Source organism: Chanodichthys erythropterus, chromosome 1 (genome assembly GCF_024489055.1).
Source record: "Chanodichthys erythropterus isolate Z2021 chromosome 1, ASM2448905v1, whole genome shotgun sequence".
Taxonomy (NCBI): domain Eukaryota; kingdom Metazoa; phylum Chordata; class Actinopteri; order Cypriniformes; family Xenocyprididae; genus Chanodichthys; species Chanodichthys erythropterus.
This window is the reverse complement of record NC_090221.1, coordinates 3,614,101-3,633,223: the sequence shown is the minus strand read 5'-3', so window position 1 is coordinate 3,633,223 and position 19,123 is coordinate 3,614,101.

Below are 19,123 nucleotides of genomic sequence, written 5' to 3'. Positions count from 1 at the left end.
ACAATATTTAAAAAGTACAGCTCTAGTTGTTGAAAGTTGTGTTTTTGTCTCACTTAGAGAAGTGCTTTAATATGCAGCTGGGAATGAGGATGATTTCTGAAAATACCCAGCAGGGTAAGACATTTTAATGACTGACAGATCCCCACTGCAGCAACTGTAATAGAGCTGAAGAAACTTTTAATATCACCATTAAACCATAAAAGACTTTTCACTTACAGCTCAGTTTTACCATAAAATGGTTACGGGTAAATATAAGGTTGTAGTTTACACACAGTCTAGAAATTTGCGGATGGTGCGAACATATTTACGCTAAATTTATTTTTTATAAATCCCAATATGTGCCCATATAATCCCAATTTGTCACATTAGCACACAGACAAGATGATAGGATCCAAGCGCAGCTTTATTATATAGGGTAATCCAAAGTCATAAATCCAGAAAACAGGCAAGGGTCAAACACCAAAGGAAACAGTCCACAAAACACAGAAAACCAGGGATACTCGGTGCACGTAACACAATACAACGAACCACAAACAAAAGCAGAACTGAGTATAAATAGACAGACACTAATTAACATAACACAAGACAGCTGGGTGCAATGAAGGGGTAATGAGTCCAGGAGTGGGTTATGGGAAATGCAGTTCACAAAAGGGGTGAGGAACAGTCCGGGTAGGAGTGCCCTCTAGAGGCAGACATGGGCACTCCCAGTAATGATCATGACAACATTTCAATGCAATTTTGTGTGTACACAATGTTTATAGCCTACATCAGGCCTCTTGTTTGTTTATATTATTATTAAAGTGACGTTAAAGCTACAATATGTAGATTTTCGCCGCTAGAGGTTGTAGCTCGATGACGGCGAGTTTGAGTGCAGAATCTTGGGAGATGTCGTCTTCACCTCACAGCCACGGGAAACAAATCGGGATGGGACTCGGGCAGAAATCATGCTCATGGATGAGATTATTACAGTATGTTACTGTAGTGTGAAGCAGGGCAAGGCCGAATGATGTGCGAACAGAAACGAGGCCGCTGGAGCCATTGCTAATGAGAGACGAGTGCGACACACGGATCAAGAGCAGCGTAACTTTTATTATGCCGCAGTCTCCGCTTCTTCCAGTCAAGCATATGTAGGGAAACGCAGCGCTGTTTATCATATTAGACTGTGTTGAAAATGATGTTATAATGTGTGTGTTTGCTTGGCGGCTGCTGTGAGACATATTAATAAATGCTGGGTGGCTTGTATTGATCAATGGCATGCAATTAATTATAAAACGTATTGTATGATGGAGAAAATGCTGTATTATTTAGCTACTTGACAAAATAGTGTTTTTCTCTGAGGCATGGTAAAAGCTTTTGGAAAATCAAGAAAACTAGATTTAAACAATAAGACTAAACGTGTTGAGCTATATAACAATAATTTGTAAAAATGTAACCAAACAGCTGTCTAATAAAACATTTAATATATTAAAGCGTCTTTGGTATTTCCATGATTTCTACAAAATAAAACCGAGGGTAACGCAGATAGACAGGCGACTCCTGGACACGTCCCATATCCTTACTTAAAATCGAATAAATATTTGGAATCTTTTGGGATATTGTAAGTACTCAACTGAACAAAATATATAACACTGGCCTAGTGGTTATTGGATATTTTACTGCAAAAATCTTACATACTGTGCCTTTTTCCCTTCATTGCAGGTGACTTATTTTAAATGTGATGTTGTAATTTTTAATGGATATTTCCAACCTGCTTTATATCTTGTATATCATCTTTCCATGAGCTCTCATGTTTATGCCTTTGGTAATTTTCTGTCAGTTGATTAGTTTAATATGGCAAACAGAGTTAAGACCCAAAATAACCAGATAAACCCATTTTCTGTTCCATTAGCTACATGCCTTTGCTTTTTGAGGTTTGTAGCTATATTTGGCCAAAGCCAAGAGTCCAGTCATCTGTGTGTGTGTGTGTGTGTGTCTATAGAATCTGCTCTTTTTCCATCGAGCGTGACACATGTGCTTTGAGGAGAACAGAGTAAACCATAAACAACTGCTGTTCGTCCCACGCAAGCCACTCGTGCTGGGGGACTGGATGAGGTCTGGACCTGTCGTGCAGGACTGGAGCTCTCGGCTCACGAAAAGCTCTGTCTCTCATCGGGGCTTCTTCTGCTGAAGACTCGTCGGCCGTAATTAGATGTGATGTTTCGAGTCCAAAACGACGTAATTAGACACAGGCTTCAAACTTTCAGCGGCTACGGAGGCAGATGTGCACAGGCGAGACGGTTTTGGATGGAGTTAACCCGGGACGTTTGCCGGTTCCACCATCACCCGTACATAAACACCAGAGCTCAGCAGGGAGCTTTAGAAATGACTGGCATTCAACAGGCATCGCGGCGGCGTGCCAACGGAGCTAGGCGCTCCTTATCTCCCGCATCACGGGAATGTTTGCGCTGAATCCCACGCGCGTGGAATGACAGCTCAAATGTCCGGTCTCGCGCGGCCTCTTTCTCTCTCTCTCTCGGCTCTGAATTGCTGTAATAACGTTTGATTTCCCACATGCATGCGGTTGGCTCACCATGAGAAATGCGAAGGCAAATTCCAGCATATATTTAACCGGCCCTAAAAATAGCAGAGCAGAATTGAGATGACATCGGAAATGAAATCAATTGTCACCTTTAGCTTTGGGTATTTAATAACAAGTTTTAGGATGTTCTAAGGTTACTTATTAAACCCATAGTTTAATAATAGCACTCAACACCATGCTGAATTGTGAATATAGGCCTAGTCATACAAATGGGAAATAAAGGATTGGTTCACTTCTGAATTAACATTTCCTGATAATTTACTCACCCCCATCCATTTCATGTCTTTCTTTCTTCAGTTTTCTCCATATAGTGGACTTCACTGGGGTTCAACGGGTTGAAGGTCCAAATGTCAGTTTCAGTGCAGCTTCAAAGAGCTCTACATGATCCCAGACGAGGAATAAGAGTCTGATCTAGAGAAACCATCGGCGATTTTCTGGAATAAAATTAAAAATTCTATACATTTTAACCACAAATGCTCATCTTGCACTGCTCTGTGATGTGCCATGCATTGCGTAATCGTGTTGGAAAGGTCACACGTGACGTAGGCGAAAGTACCGATCCAAGACGTCCTTTACAAAAAAAGGTAAAACAATGATGTCGGATGATTTTGAAGTTGGAGGAGTAAACGAGATGGTGTTTTTCGCCCTACTGTGGTATACTTCACGCGTGAACTTTCCAATGTGATTACGTAATGCATGGCACATCGCAGAGCAGTGCAAGACGAGCATTTGTGGTTAAAAAGTATATAATTTTTATTCTTTTTAGAAAATGACCAATTGTTTCTCTAGATAAGACCCTTATTCCTCATCTGGGACCTTTGAAGCTGCACTGAAACTGACATTTGGACCTTCAACCCGTTGAACCCCAGTGAAGTCCACTATATGGAGAAAAATCCTGCAATGTTTCATTTCTTTTCGACTGAAGAAAGACATGAACATCTTGGATGACGTGGGGGTGAGTAAATTATCAGGAAATTTGAATTCAGAAGTGAACTAATCCTTTAAACACAATGTTGAAATAAGTTCTGGTGAAAATAAATGTGGAAATCAGAAATGATAGGAATTAGTTCACCCTAAAATTAAAATTCTGTGTCATCATTTGCTCACCCCTCATTCCAAACCTGTATGACTTCTGATGTGGCACACAGAAGATATTTTGAGGAATGTTTTGTTTGTCCATACAATGGAAGTCAGGGGTAATCAAAACTGTTTGGTTACCAACATCCATCAAAATATCTTCTTTTGTGTTCTGCAGAGGAAAGAAAGTCATACAGGTGTGGAACGGCATGAGAAAATGACTGCAGAATTTTGAGTTAGGTGAACTATTGCTCTTTTAGATGGAAGCAACTATAGCCTTAGCAAATTTTTTTTTTTTTTTTTTTTTTTTTAAATATTAAATACAGCATTTACCCAACTCTTTGTATTTTTACACAGTGTTCTTTCCACTTTTCTGTTCCATTCTATGTTCAGTAATTATGCTGAAGTGCAGTTAAACATGAGGACGTTCGTGGCAATTATATGATGGTAACACAGTATTATTAGTTTCCAGTGCTCAATTTGTGGTTTTTAGGACAGAACAAAATACAAAATATTAGAAAGTCTTCTAAAATGGCATTAAATCAACAACCAACTGTTCAAAATCTCAATGTAGACTCTAGAAAATGCTGGGTTAAAAACAACCCAAGTTGGGTTGAAAATGGACAAACCCAGCGGTTGGGTTAAATGTTTGCCCAACCTGCTGGGTAGTTTTATTTAAACCAACTATTGTTTAAAAATTGCTATATGGTTAGCTTAAAATGAACCCAAAATAGTTGGGAAATTAAAAACCAGATGCAATTAGAGACAACAATAATAGACAAAAGGTGAATGTTTATTAATAAGCTTTAATATTTTATTAATATAAATGTAATAGTTTATTAATATAAATTTTTAATAAGCAATTTAATAAATGTTTATTGTTTAATAATTATTCATTGAACATTAATAAATGTTCATTTACAACATACTTTGGGTTAATTTTAATTAAGCAATACAGTAATTTTTAAACAACAGTTGAGTTAAATAAAACTACCCAGCAGGTTGGGCAAACATTTAACCCTACCGCTGGGTTAAAACAACCCAATTGCTGGGTTTGTCCATTTTCAACCCAACTTGGGTTGTTTTTAACCCAGCATTTTTTAGAGTCTACATTGACATTTTGAACAGTTGGTTGATTCTTAAGCCAGCGGCTCAAAAGATGATTTAATGCCATTTTAGAGGACTTTCTAATATTTTGTAATTTGTTCTGTCCTAAAAACCACAAATTGAGCACACTCTAAAAAATGCTGGGTTAAAAACAACCCAAGTTGGGTTGAAAATTGAGATACAATTGGGTTGTTTTAACCCAGCGGTTGGGTTAAATGTTTGCCCAACGTGCTGGTCAGCATTATTTAACCCAACTATTGTTTAAAAATTACTATATGTCTGGCTTAAAATGAACCCAAAATAGGTTGGAAATTAAAAATAAGAAACATAATTACTAGAGGCAAAAATAATAATTAAAAGGTGAACATTTATTAATAAGAAATGTAATAAATGTTTATTGTTTAATTAGCAAATGGGTTGTTTTAGCAACCCAATTGCTGGGTTTGTCCATTTTCAACCCAACTTGAGTTGTTTTTAACCCAGCATTTTTTAGAGTATACAGTGATTTTAACCAGCAAAAACACAAATATTGAGTCGTGTAATAACATTACATGATAATGCAGTTCTGAGATATTTCAGTTCTTTTTGCTCTGGAATTTGCTAAAGGACATTTCTTTTTGAAGCACACTTTGGCATGCATAACTTTTAACATTTGGTTTTGCTCATTCACTTCGCATGCAAAGAATGCCTTCTATTTATTTTCAGTGACAGATAAATAGGAAGGTAAATATTGTTTTCTCATAGTGACAATGTCAGGATCATGACATGCATTTAACTGAGGCTTGTTTATCAGGTGAGTTAATAGATTCAGATGTGATGCAGTGATGGTAGGTCTCATGAGTGAGTGTTTGGGCATGTGCATGTGGGTGATAATGAGGACATAAAATCTCAGCTTTAATGTATGTCAATACCATGCATGTAAGAAACATTCATTCCATGTGAAGTCTGGGCACGCACCGGGATCAAAGCATTATTTAGAGCTTAATCAGATGGTCTGTTTTTTGCTACAGTCGTCAGATGTGCCGATGAGCCTGCTTGGGTTGACGATCACAGCTGTAAATTAATTGTTAGTGGTATGTTGCACTTTCTGTCTTTGTTTCGAGCATTACTCAACCCATTGTATATACAAAAGGCTTTTTGTTGTAGTTTTTAGCATATTTGATCGTTTTTTTTTTAACTCCATGTCCACTTGACAGTCCATCCTAAAGCCAGACAAGATGTAATATTTCCATAAATACCTTTTAATGTACACTCTTGTGCGCATGTGAGTACGTGTGTCCAGCCGCATGCACACAAGGAACATTACACCGATTTCTGCCACAAAACAGTCCCATGAGCCTAAAACACAGTAGCAGGCCTTGTGAAATCTGTCTCTCCTCACCATAGACAGAGGCACTTTGCTGAAAGAGAGACAGAATTTCTGAGCAAAAGGAAAAAGGGAGAGCAAATAACAGCTTTTAGAATGTTTGGATTTTAAAAGCAGAACATTAGTACAAACCATAATAGCTGGCTCAGAGAGCGTCGGGTAACTCCAGAGTCTCTCTCACACAGGCAGTGATGTAATGCCAAACATTTCTGATGAAGCATTCGGTTGTTGTGCTCTGAGAGATCTATTTATACTTTGTTCATCCACTCCAGAAAGCACTTCATGTTTTGTTAATGGCTTGCCATAACTCATTGCAACCAGCTTGATTTCTAATGGTTTGGCTTCAACACCAGTAATCTTCAGTGTCATTATCACATAGGATAACAAAATACTTCAACAGGGAGAAGAATTCGACATAGCTACACTCGATGGAGTAAATGAATGAGAAGTAATAGTCCAGTAGCTGAATTAATGAAATAAAAAAGTTGAGAGCGACTGCTTAACTTATCTTTTTTTGAGGCCCGAGCTGTGGTGACACTAAAAAATGCTGGGTTAAAAACAACCCAAGCTGGGTTGAAAATGGACAAACCCAGTGATTGGGTTGTTTTAACCCAGCGGTTGGGTTAAATGTTTGACCAACGTGCTGGGCAGTTTTATTTAACTCTTAAAAATTACTACATGTATGGCTTAAGATGAACCCAAAATATGTTGGAAATTAAAAATCAGACACATAATTACTAGAGGCAACAATAATAATCAAAAGGTGAACATTTAATAAATGTTTATCGTTTAATCATCATTCATTAAACATACACTCTAAAAAATGCTGGGTTAAAAACAACCCAAGTTGGGTTGAAAATGGACAAACCCAGCAATTGGGTTGTTTTAACCCAGTGGTTGGGTTAAATGTTTGCCCAACATGCTGGGTAGTTTTATTTAACTCAACTTTTGTATAAAAATTACTGTATTGCTTACTTAAAATGAACCCAAAATATGCTGGAAATTAACATTTATTAATATGTTTAATAAATGAGCATTTATTAATAGGATAATGAATAATAAACAATAAACATTTATTAAGTTGCTTATTAATAAATGTACACCTTTTGATTATTATTGTTGCCTCTAGTAATTATGTGTCTGATTTTTAATTTCTCACCTCTTTTTGATTTATTTTAAGCCAGCCATATAGTCATTTTTAATCAGTAGTTGGGTTAAATAAAACTACATTTAACCCAACCATTGGGTTAAAACAACCCAATTGCTGGGTTTGTCCATTTTCAACCCAACTTGGTTTGTTTTTAACCAAACATTTTTTAGAGTGTATTAATAATTGTTAATATCCAACATACTGTTTTATTTTTGGGTTTATTTTAAGCAAGCAATACAGTAATTGTTAAACAATAGTTGAGTTAAATAAAGCTACCCAGCAGGTTGGGCAAACATTTAACCCAACCGCTGGGTTAAAAACCCAATCGCTGCATGGGTTTGTCCATTTTAAGCCCAACTTGTGTTGTTTTTACGCAGCATTTTTTTAGAGTGTATAATGCCAATTAATGTCAGTCCACTTTTTGTTGAGTGTGCCATTAATTTCCAATACTGAAATGTTCTTTTGATTTAATGTTGAGTGAAACTCTTTTGAGGAAAATTCCTGGCTTGGTTTTGGTTGGCAGCTGTAGTTTTCAGTATAAACAGACATGTTTTGGAATTCATCCTGCTGTTAGGTAGAACGTTTTGGTCATCTGTCAAAGCACTCTTAGAAGAAAAGGTTCCGTATAGAACTCTAAAGGGTTCTATCAGGCGCTTAATATTTGGAACCCTTAAAAAGGTTCTAGAACCTTTTTTTCTAAGAGTGTACTGTTAAAATGTATTGCCCTTTTATTTTTAAAAGGCAGAGTACACGACAAATGACAGAAAATTGACACTAGATAGATTAAGAAGGCACGAAATGTAGTAGTTAATTGTAACTGAAATAATTTTGCCCTCTGGTGGCCACATTTAAACCATTTCCCACAACACACTCTTTCTTAAAAGTCCCATGCAAGCTTTCATTCTTCTGTGGACTGTTTTAGTATAAGAAATCATTCATTAATTATGCTAATTATATATCATAGACATTTAGTGTTATCGTTACGCTGGATCAATGTCTGAGCTGCAAATATACACTTCTTCCAAATTATTGTTTTGTATTGTAAAACTTTATTGAATTTGTTCTGCAGCATGGGAGTTTTTACACCACATACAAGACAGACAACATTAATAGCACATTAGGGAAAACAAAATTTTAATTAAGCAAATTTATGGCACAAAACGAAAATTTAAATCTATTTGTCTTGGCTAAAGGGACACTATACAAAGGTCCTGAGTGGAGGGTCTGAAATGGGATTTGTCAGATATAATGATGCGCTTTCTTTATCACCTGCATATCAAACAAATCTGACAACCCCGGCAATTTCACACCCAATACTGCAGTTATTTACAACCTGCAATGCATTCTTTTGTTTGACCTTCAAACGTTAAAATTGATTCAATATATGTTGTCAATGTCCAATCAATATTAAATTTGGCTAATTTCCGCAGGCAATAAAGTCTTTGTTGGCTCATCTTAGTATTCTCTACAAAATTTTAGCGATAATAGTGCCTAGGTACAAAAAGAATTGTTAGTTTAACTTAAAAACGTAAGTTAGCTGGTTGCCTTAAAATTTTGAGTTCATTGAAATTAAAAATTTGAGTTAATGCAATGAAGGTGATTGATTTAATCAATAGAAACTCAAAATATGATGTTATTTGAACCACATTAATTATTTAAGTTGATTTGACAAAAGAAAAAAATGTCATAAATCATGAATATAAGTGTACTTAACGAATGATTATCGATAACAGTACACTGCAGATCGATATGGTTTTCTCAGCATTCAGCGCCTTTCAGATGTTTAGTGACTTCATTCTAATCAAGATAAATTTTTTCCAGGTGTGTCAAACCTGTTAGTGCCTGTCTTGCTCCTTTTTGAAGGAAAACGTTCATTCCTTCTGGCATTTCTTTAGACTGAACATTGAACATGCCTTCAACATTAAATCTTAAAAAATGACCTTGGTCAAAGTTTGACTTAAGCGATCATTATAGCAGAGTACTTCCTCAGCCTAGGGGAAGACATTTTGTTGTCTACAATGGTGGGTGTGTGTGAGTTACCTTGCAGGGTGAGAATCAGATGGGATACAGGAAGCCGTGCTCCATTTTAAACATTTTTGGGAAACATTAATGCCTATGAGTTATGGGATGAAAAGCCATAAATGTCAAGGCCTGTCTTTGCTTTGGGCTAGCGGAGAAGATGAGTGGCTGTTCAGGCCGATCGGAGAGCGCTCTGCTGGACTTTGGTTCCCATTCTGTGTCAAATTTGGACAAGAACCAAAGTGACAGGCCAGAACCGCTTACCATGACCGTGTTTGGTCCCACGCATTTCCCATGCTCTCTCACACCAAACAGTGAGGTTTACCACAACTTGCTCTCTCTCCTCTCCAACTTCCTCCGCCGGTCCATGTGCTTGCTTTGTGCCATTGCACAAAACCCCCATTCTCAAGCCCAAGGTTTTTACACATGGGAAATCATTATCAAATGAGGACACTGTGTCTTAGGGTCCTTTTTTTGGCTTGTTCATTTGTCTATTGTCATCTTTTTGCTTGCTGTCTTTTTTCCAGTCTCTTCCGTACAATGGTTTTGTGCCGGGCCCTAGGCGGAGAGTATGTGCGTATACTGCTTTCTGCCCCATTGTCCCCTAATTGTACATGTTGTCCGTGAACTGTGTTTTCACATATAATGCCATGATCTCACACACAGAGCAGAGAGGAACTAATTAGCGCCTGCTCCTCACACACAGGGACCTCTGTGTCAATGTCGTCATGACCTCTGACCTTCTTAATTGCAGTAATCACAGAATCATGGATAAGAACTCAATCAGCCAGAAACCACACACCGCAGAGACCCCCCGAGAGAATAACAAATACTGCGCTAGAATCCAATGGCAAATACTTGTACTGATTATTTTGTTGGTTTTTCTTAGCAGATTCATTATCAATTTTGAACAATATTTGATTTGCCTGTAAATTATCAAAACTTTGCTTAAAAAACTGTGGTACAGAATCTACTACATGCCTTCTGTCATCTAATTATATAGTTTAGCAAGTAAATGAGCTTTTAGCATAATTGTAAAAATGTCCACGTTCAGGTTGATACACAACCTGTGAAATTTCTGATTTTTATTAAGTAAATGTCAGAATAACTTTCATATTGTAAGTAATATTTCAAGATGAACACTTCCTGGACAACAGTAACTTTGGTTTTCTTGATTATCCATACATTATGGGTGTAACAGTACACAAACAAGACAGTTTGGTACAGCAGAGGTAGAAAACTAAACGTAAAATTGCTTACTTTTTATTAAACAATAGTTAACTGAACAATTAGTGCATCTTTCTTTGAAAAAATTCAATTATAATTAACATCTTTTTCAGCTAATGCTGTAAACTATATACAGGAAACCTTTCTTGCACATTACTGTAATATTAACAACAGAGCCCAAACTATTAAATTCAGTTGCTATTTATTTTTAGATATAATAATCAACACTCAAATAAAAAAACCTAAATTGCAAAATTCTAAGTCTAATTATATAATTATTTTTCAAATATTTTTCTACTCCAATTCGTTTTTAATGATCATTTACACAGATACTGTCATAACTTGTTTTCATGACAGATTTATTAAAAAATATTAAATAATTAAGACATTACTAACAGGTATATTAAATATATAAGCTAATACAGTGCATATATTTAGACAAATGCTTAGTTTCTCTAGTGAACTAACATGCTGTGGACACTAAATGACTTGCCTGAGGTAAATGTAAATCTACGCAAGATATTGTTGAGCTGTTTTATTGTCTTTCTGAGGTTGAAACACTGGTTCAGAAATTACACGTAAACATATTTATTCATAATCTATTCCTGCTGTTTCGGTTAGCAAACAGCATTACCGCACGTGCCCCTTTCTGGATTGGAGTGTGGATCGCCTGTGACTGACTATCATCGTCTGACTGTATGCACCAAACCGCGACGCCTGTACTGTGACGGTTTGGGACGAACACATGTACTGTTACACCCCTACCATACATAATTGTAGTTGCAGCAAAGGTTTGATGTCTTATTCGATGTATTTATTGACATGTCACTTGAGCAGAAGTTAGTTTTCCTGTGCATGGCATGGAGGAAAGGGGTGAGTAGCTGGGATGCTCAGATCTGTTGACCTATAATTTAATTTCATTTCTGTTTATTTCCCATTTTATACCTTACTGTCTTCATTCAACATGTTGCTGTTCTTTTCAATATTGTAAATAAAACCTCCTGAGTTTGCACCGAAACGCATCATGGATTCATTCCTACTACATAGCCAGCGTATCTAGAATTTTTCTGCAATTTTTCTCTGAGGCATATTCTATATATATATATATATATATATATATATATATATATATATATATATATATATATAATATGTAATATATATGTAAAACATTTTGACATGTCGTTCATGTCCGTAGCATAAACATTTATATAATTTTTCTCTGTGTACACTAACTGCTGTAAATCAAAAGTTTGTCAGTGTAATTTACATTCTGTGAGTGTGTATGACCTAGTTAGCGCATGAACAACTGGTCACTCTGAGGCCAGTACGGGATCAGCGCTGTCAGGCTGGTATTTCACTCGCTTGGCTGTGGAGAATGTTGTGTATGGCGGAAAGGTGAGGATCCAACACCCTTCAGCCTGCAGCAATCAATCCTTGTCCCTGCTGGGCATATTTCACATAGCCGAGCCTGATTCTCTGCTCACTGCAGTGAAGTCTGCGCTCTGCCTCTGGAAGCAAAACGGCCCTTAAGTAGGTGTACGTGTTCAGTGGCCACTCACAGAAATGAGGCATGTATGTGCAAAAACGCAAGCCTCTCCTCCAAACACTGGGGTGGCACGCAGCTCAGGCCAGAGGAATGCGTTGTCCGTCTGTCAACAGGAGAGATTTTACACCCTGGCAGAAGCAGAGGATTTCATAACTTGGAGGATTTGGAGGACACCTTTTGCCATGGACCCAGCGCTCTGTTCCCTTCTGCACTGGAACATAAAGATCACTATGAAATAAAAACATGCATGGATGTGTTCTGCCACATATTTTTTGAAAGGGCAACAGTGGCAGTGAATTCTGTAAGACACCTGAAAGCAAAAGAAAAAAAACTACTTAGTTCTTCAAGTTTACGACAGGATAGTTAAAGGATTAGTTCACTTCAGAATTAAAATTTCCTGATAATTTACTCACTCCATGTCATCCAAGACGTTTATGTATTTCTTTCTTCAGTCGAAAAGAAATTAAGGTTTTTGAGGAAAACATTCCTGGATTATTCTCCATATAGTGGACTTCACTGGGGTTCAATGGGTTGAAGGTCCAAATGTCAGTTTCAATGCAGCTTCAAAGAGCTCTACATGATCCCAGACGAGGAATAAGAGTCTTATCTAAAGAAACGATTGGTCATAAATAATAAAAATTCATATACTTTTTAACCACAAATGCTCATCTTACACTAGCTCTGTGATGTGCCACGCATTACATAATCACGTCGGAAAGGTTACACATGATGTAGTACCTCTTTTACCAGAGTAACATTAATGAAGTGAGTAAACAGAAATACATTACCACAAATTAAAATGTTAACAGTTTCAAGTTGATTAATTATGATTCCATTTTGTCAATTATAATTGTTTTTAGACATTTCAGTCTATTTTTTTTTTAAATAGGTCAGTCAGAACCACAAGTGGTCATGAACCACTTGGAGTGCTTCAGGTTTTGTTTTTGTTGTGTTATTTTTGTTTGTTTTGACCATGCATTTTGTTCACAAAAAGTATCTCTGTATTTATTTATTTCACAGGTAAAAATAGGATTTGTAGAGACATGAGGGAGAGAATACGATGACATATTTAGAAAGTGACCATATTTAGAAATGTGAAAGTGATTTCTGCCACAGTTTTAAACACTTTTTACCTACAATAATAATGCTTAATTGTTACAGATTCAAATATTTGATTTGGAAGTTGTATTTAAAATCCAATTGGCCCAATCTGACATGGCACGTGCCTCTGATGTCCTATCACTCTCACAATCTAAGCACTGATGAAGAAACTGTGGTTGCATGTGCAACCTCAGGACACTCAAAAGTCTGTTTGGTGTTTTCTGGCTTTCAACGTACAGGCATCACATCGGGTTCCCTCCTCTTACTCCTCCTTCACAGAAGCCAAGAGTTGATGAATGCTGTGCTCTATGTGGGGCCGCTGAATGTGGCCTAGGCCTGGCCTGCACCACCTGAGTGATGATTCTGTCTTCGACAGAGCGTCTCCAGCATGCCTGACCTGCTGGGAACACAGACGCACTCTGTGCTGCTCCTTCTGTTGCAGTGGCAATTAGAAAGTTCGGCACAGGGAGCACAAGCCCTGCTCTCATGCTGTCAGGCTGCATTAGGGAGAAGTGCTGGATCCAGGGACACTAGCTCCCCTGTGGATCCCTGCGAGGTCAACACTTTACTGTACAGGACGTGCTTCCCCAAAACTGCCCGGTGACTCCACAGCACTCACCTCACACAACGTTTACTGTCAGCCTCAATGTTTATTATTAGCCAAATGAACTTAGCATGCTTAATACTGGTTGTTTTTGGCACAATCAGTCACCACATATTATTACATTCTGTTCTCTCACTTTAAAAAAAATTCTAAATTTCTTGTTTGCCACAGAATTGGAAATTTTACTATGATAACCATAGTTTCTGCCAAAATACTAGAGTCACTTGACTTATTGATAACTTCCTAAGCCTTGATAATAATAATAATAAGTTTGGTCACACTTTATATTAGGTTGCCTTAACTAAAGTGTAAAACACTTTTGCTGCTATTGAGGTGGATACGGGTAAGGTTAGGGACAGATAGGTTTAAAGGTGGGTTAAGGTGTAAGGCATACAAGGGCGTAGCGGCCATGACATGATGAGACTCTGGTGTGGCAGCCATGATTTGACGAGACCCTGGTGTGGCGGCCATGATTTGACGAGACCCTGGTGTGGCGGCCATGATTTGACGAGACCCTGGTGTGGCAGCCATGACATGACCAGACTCTTGCGTGACCTGATTCTGGCATGGCAGCCATGACGTGACGAGATTCTGGTGTGGCGGCCATGACATGACGAGATTCTGGCGTGGTGACCATGACATGATGAGACTCTGAGGTGGAGGCCATGACATGATGAGACTTTGGTGTGGAGGCCATGACATGACTCTGGCGTAGCGTCCATGACGTGACGAGATTCTGGTGTGGCGGCCATGAAATGACGAGATTCTGGTGTGGCAGCCATGACATGATGAGACTCCGGTGTGGAGGCCATGACGTGACAAGATTCTGGTGTGGCGGCCATGACATGACGAGATTCTGGTGTGGCGGTCATGACATGATGTGACTCCGGTGTGGAGGCCATGACGTGACTCTGGCATAACAGCAATGACGTGACGAGACTTTGGCGTGGCGGCCATGACGTGACATGACACTGGCCTGGCGGCCATGACGTGATGTGACTACGGTGTGGAGGCCATGACGTGACTCTGGCATAACAGCCATGACATGACGAGACTTTGGCGTGGCGGCCATGACGTGACATGACACTGTCGTGGCGGCCATGACGTGACGAGACTCTTGCGTGGCGGCCATGACGTGACAAGACTTTGGCGTGGCGTCCATGACGTGACGAGACTCTGGCTTGGTGGCCATGACGTGATGTGACTCCGGTGTGGAGGCCATGACGTGACTCTGGCATAACAGCCATGACGTGACGAGACTTTGGCGTGGCGGCCATGACGTGACGTGACACTGGTGTGGCGGCCATTACGTGACAAGACTTTGGTGTGGTAGCCAAGCCTTGATGTTAATCACACAATCTAGTATAATTTTTCACGATGAGCATAAATTGAGCAACTCATGAACACCCATGTGACCAAGGCAAGGCTGGCGTCACCCACAGCGCTAGAACTTTGGACAGGAACTCAAATAAAAGTGCCAAGGACTTGACGTCCACATACACAGAGTGGGTTGTGGCTAATAATGCCCTGTGTGGCTCTGCAGAGCAGTTAGGGACCCAAAACAGAGACGTGCTCAAAGTCCAGTGTTCTCTCCAAGCCTTCTTTGATGTGGCTATGGTGTGGAGGCCATGATGTGACTCTGCCGTGGTGGCCATGACGTGACGAGACTTTGGCGTGGCGGCCATGACGTGACGAGACTCTTGCGTCGCGGCCATGGCATGACGAGACTTTGGCGTGTCGGCCATGACGTGACGAGACTTTGGCATGGCGGCCATGACGTGGCGAGACTCTTGTGTCGCGGCCATGACGTGACGAGACTTTGGTGTAGCGACCATTATGTGGCAAGATTCTGGCGAGGTGGCCATGACGTGACGAGACTCTTGCGTCGCAGCCATGACGTGACAAGACTTTGGCGTGGTGGCCATGACGTGATGAGACTCTTGCGTCGCAGCCATGACGTGACAAGACTTTGGCGTGGTGGCCATGACGTGACGAAACTCTTGTGTCGCAGCCATGACGTGACAAGACTTTGCCTTGGTGGCCATGACGTGACTCTGGCATAACAGCCATTACGTGACGAGACTTTGGCGTGGCGGCCATGACGTGACATGACACTGTCGTGGCGGCCATGATGTGACGAGACTATTGCGTGGCGGCCATGACGTGACAAGACTTTGGCGTGGCGTCCATGACGTGACGAGACTCTGGCTTGGTGGCCATGACGTGATGTGACTCCGGTGTGGAGGCCATGACGTGACTCTGGCATAACAGCCATGACGTGATGAGACTTTGGCGTGGCGGCCATGACGTGACGTGACACTGGCGTGGCGGCCATGACGTGACAATACTTTGGCGTGGTAGTCAAGCCTTGATGTTATTCACACAATCTAGTATAATTTTTCACGATGAGCATAAATTGAGCAACTCATGAACACCCATGTGACCAAGGCAAGGCTGGCATCACCCACAGCGCTAGAACTTTGGACAGGAACTCAAATAAAAGTGCCAAGGACTTGACGTCCACATACACAGAGTGGGTTGTGGTTAACAATGCCCTGTGTGGCTCTGCGGGGCAGTTAGGGACCCAAAACAGAGACGCGCTCAAAGTCCAGTGTTCTCTCCAAGCCTTCTTTGATGTGGCTATGGTGTGGAGGCCATGATGTGACTCTGCCGTGGTGGCCATGACGTGACGAGACTTTGGCGTGGCGGCCATGACGTGACGAGACTCTTGCGTCGAGGCCATGGCATGACGAGACTTTGGCGTGGCGGCCATGACGTGGCGAGACTCTTGTGTCGCGGCCATGACGTGACGAGACTTTGGTGTAGCGACCATTATGTGGCAAGATTCTGGCGAGGTGGCCATGACGTGACGAGACTCTTGCGTCGCAGCCATGACGTGACAAGACTTTGCCGTGGTGGCCATGACGTGACGAGACTCTTGCGTCGCAGCCATGACGTGACGAGACTTTGGCGTGGCGACCATGATGTGACAAGATTCTGGCGAGGTGGCCATGACGTGACAAGACTTTGGCGTCGCGGCCATGAAGTGACGACACTCTTGCGTCAAGGCCATGACGTGACGAGACTTTGGCGTGGCGACCATGATGTGACAAGATTCTGGCGAGGTGGCCATGACGTGACAAGACTTTGGCGTCGCGGCCATGAAGTGACGACACTCTTGCGTCAAGGCCATGACGTGACGAGACTTTGGCGTGGCGACCATGATGTGGCAAGATTCTGGCGAGGCGGCCATGATGTGGTGAGACTCTGGCGTGGTGTCCATGACGTGACGAGATCTGTCTGTCATTGTCATTCATTCATTGACGTGGATGCTAGATTTATATTAAATAAATATTTGGCTTATACTATATACAGTATATTTGGCAGTATATTATTTTTTTATCTGATGGTGATAAGAAAAGAAAATTCATTCATTCATTCATGCTGTGAAAACTAAACACATTTTGTCAGAAAAGAAAGAAGCTGGAGATGCACCCAAACATATTGAAATTCATCTGAATATGTTGCACAGGTTAAAGCAAAAATATTCCTTGATAAATTGACATTTATTTTGTTATTAACATATTAAATTAACATACCCTTTGTTTTGTCCAAATACTCTAGAATGAGTTTATAATGAATTTACGATGCAGGCTACACAACCCAACGAAGTCAAGCCTTGATGTTATTCACACAATCTAGTATAATTTTTCACGATGAGCATAAATTGAGCAACTCATGAACACCCATGTGACCAAGGCAAGGCTGGCATCACCCACAGCGCTAGAACTTTGGACAGGAACTCAAATAAAAGTGCCAAGGACTTGACGTCCACATACACAGAGTGGGTTGTGGTTAACAATGCCCTGTGTGGCTCTGCGGGGCAGTTAGGGACCCAAAACAGAGACGCGCTCAAAGTCCAGTGTTCTCTCCAAGCCTTCTTTGATGTGGCTATGGTGTGGAGGCCATGATGTGACTCTGCCGTGGTGGCCATGACGTGACGAGACTCTTGCGTCGAGGCCATGGCATGACGAGACTTTGGCGTGGCGGCCATGACGTGGCGAGACTCTTGTGTCGCGGCCATGACGTGACGAGACTTTGGTGTAGCGACCATTATGTGGCAAGATTCTGGCGAGGTGGCCATGACGTGACGAGACTCTTGCGTCGCAGCCATGACGTGACAAGACTTTGCCGTGGTGGCCATGACGTGACGAGACTCTTGCGTCGCAGCCATGACGTGACAAGACTTTGGCGTGGTGGCCATGACGTGACGAGACTCTTGCGTCGCAGCCATGACGTGACAAGACTTTGCCGTGGTGGCCATGAAGTGACGACACTCTTGCGTCGCGGCCATGACGTGACGAGACTTTGGCGTAGCGACCATTATGTGGCAAGATTCTGGCGAGGTGGCCATGACGTGACAAGACTTTGGCGTGGTGGCCATGATGTGACGAGACTCTTGCGTCGCAGCCATGACGTGACAAGACTTTGGCGTGGTGGCCATGAAGTGACGAGACTCTTGCGTCAAGGCCATGACGTGACGAGACTTTGGCGTGGCGACCATTATGTGGCAAGATTCTGGCGAGGTGGCCATGACGTGACAAGACTTTGGCGTCGCGGCCATGAAGTGACGACACTCTTGCGTCAAGGCCATGACGTGACGAGACTTTGGCGTGGCGACCATGATGTGGCAAGATTCTGGCGAGGCGGCCATGACGTGACGAGACTTTGGCGTGGTGACCATGATGTGGCAAGATTCTGGCGAGGCGGCCATGACGTGACGAGACTTTGGCATGGTGGCCATGATGTGGTGAGACTCTGGCGTGGTGTCCATGACGTGACGAGATCTGTCTGTCATTGTCATTCATTCATTGACGTGGATGCTAGATTTATATTAAATAAATATTTGGCTTATACTATATACAGTATATTTGGCAGTATATTATTTTTTTATCTGATGGTGATCAGAAAAGAAAATTCATTCATTCATTCATGCTGTGAAAACTAAACACATTTTGTGAGAAAAGAAAGAAGCTGGAGATGCACCCAAACATATTGAAATTCATCTGAATATGTTGCACAGGTTAAAGCAAAAATATTCCTTGATAAATTGACATTTATTTTGTTATTAACATATTAAATTAACATACCCTTTGTTTTGTCCAAATACTCTAGAATGAGTTTATAATGAATTTACCATGCAGGCTACACAACCCAACGAAGTCAAGCCTTGATGTTATTCACACAATCTAGTATAATTTTTCACCATGAGCGTAAATTGAGCAACTCATGAACACCCGTGTGACCAAGGCAAGGCTGGCGTCACCCACAGCGCTAGAACTTTG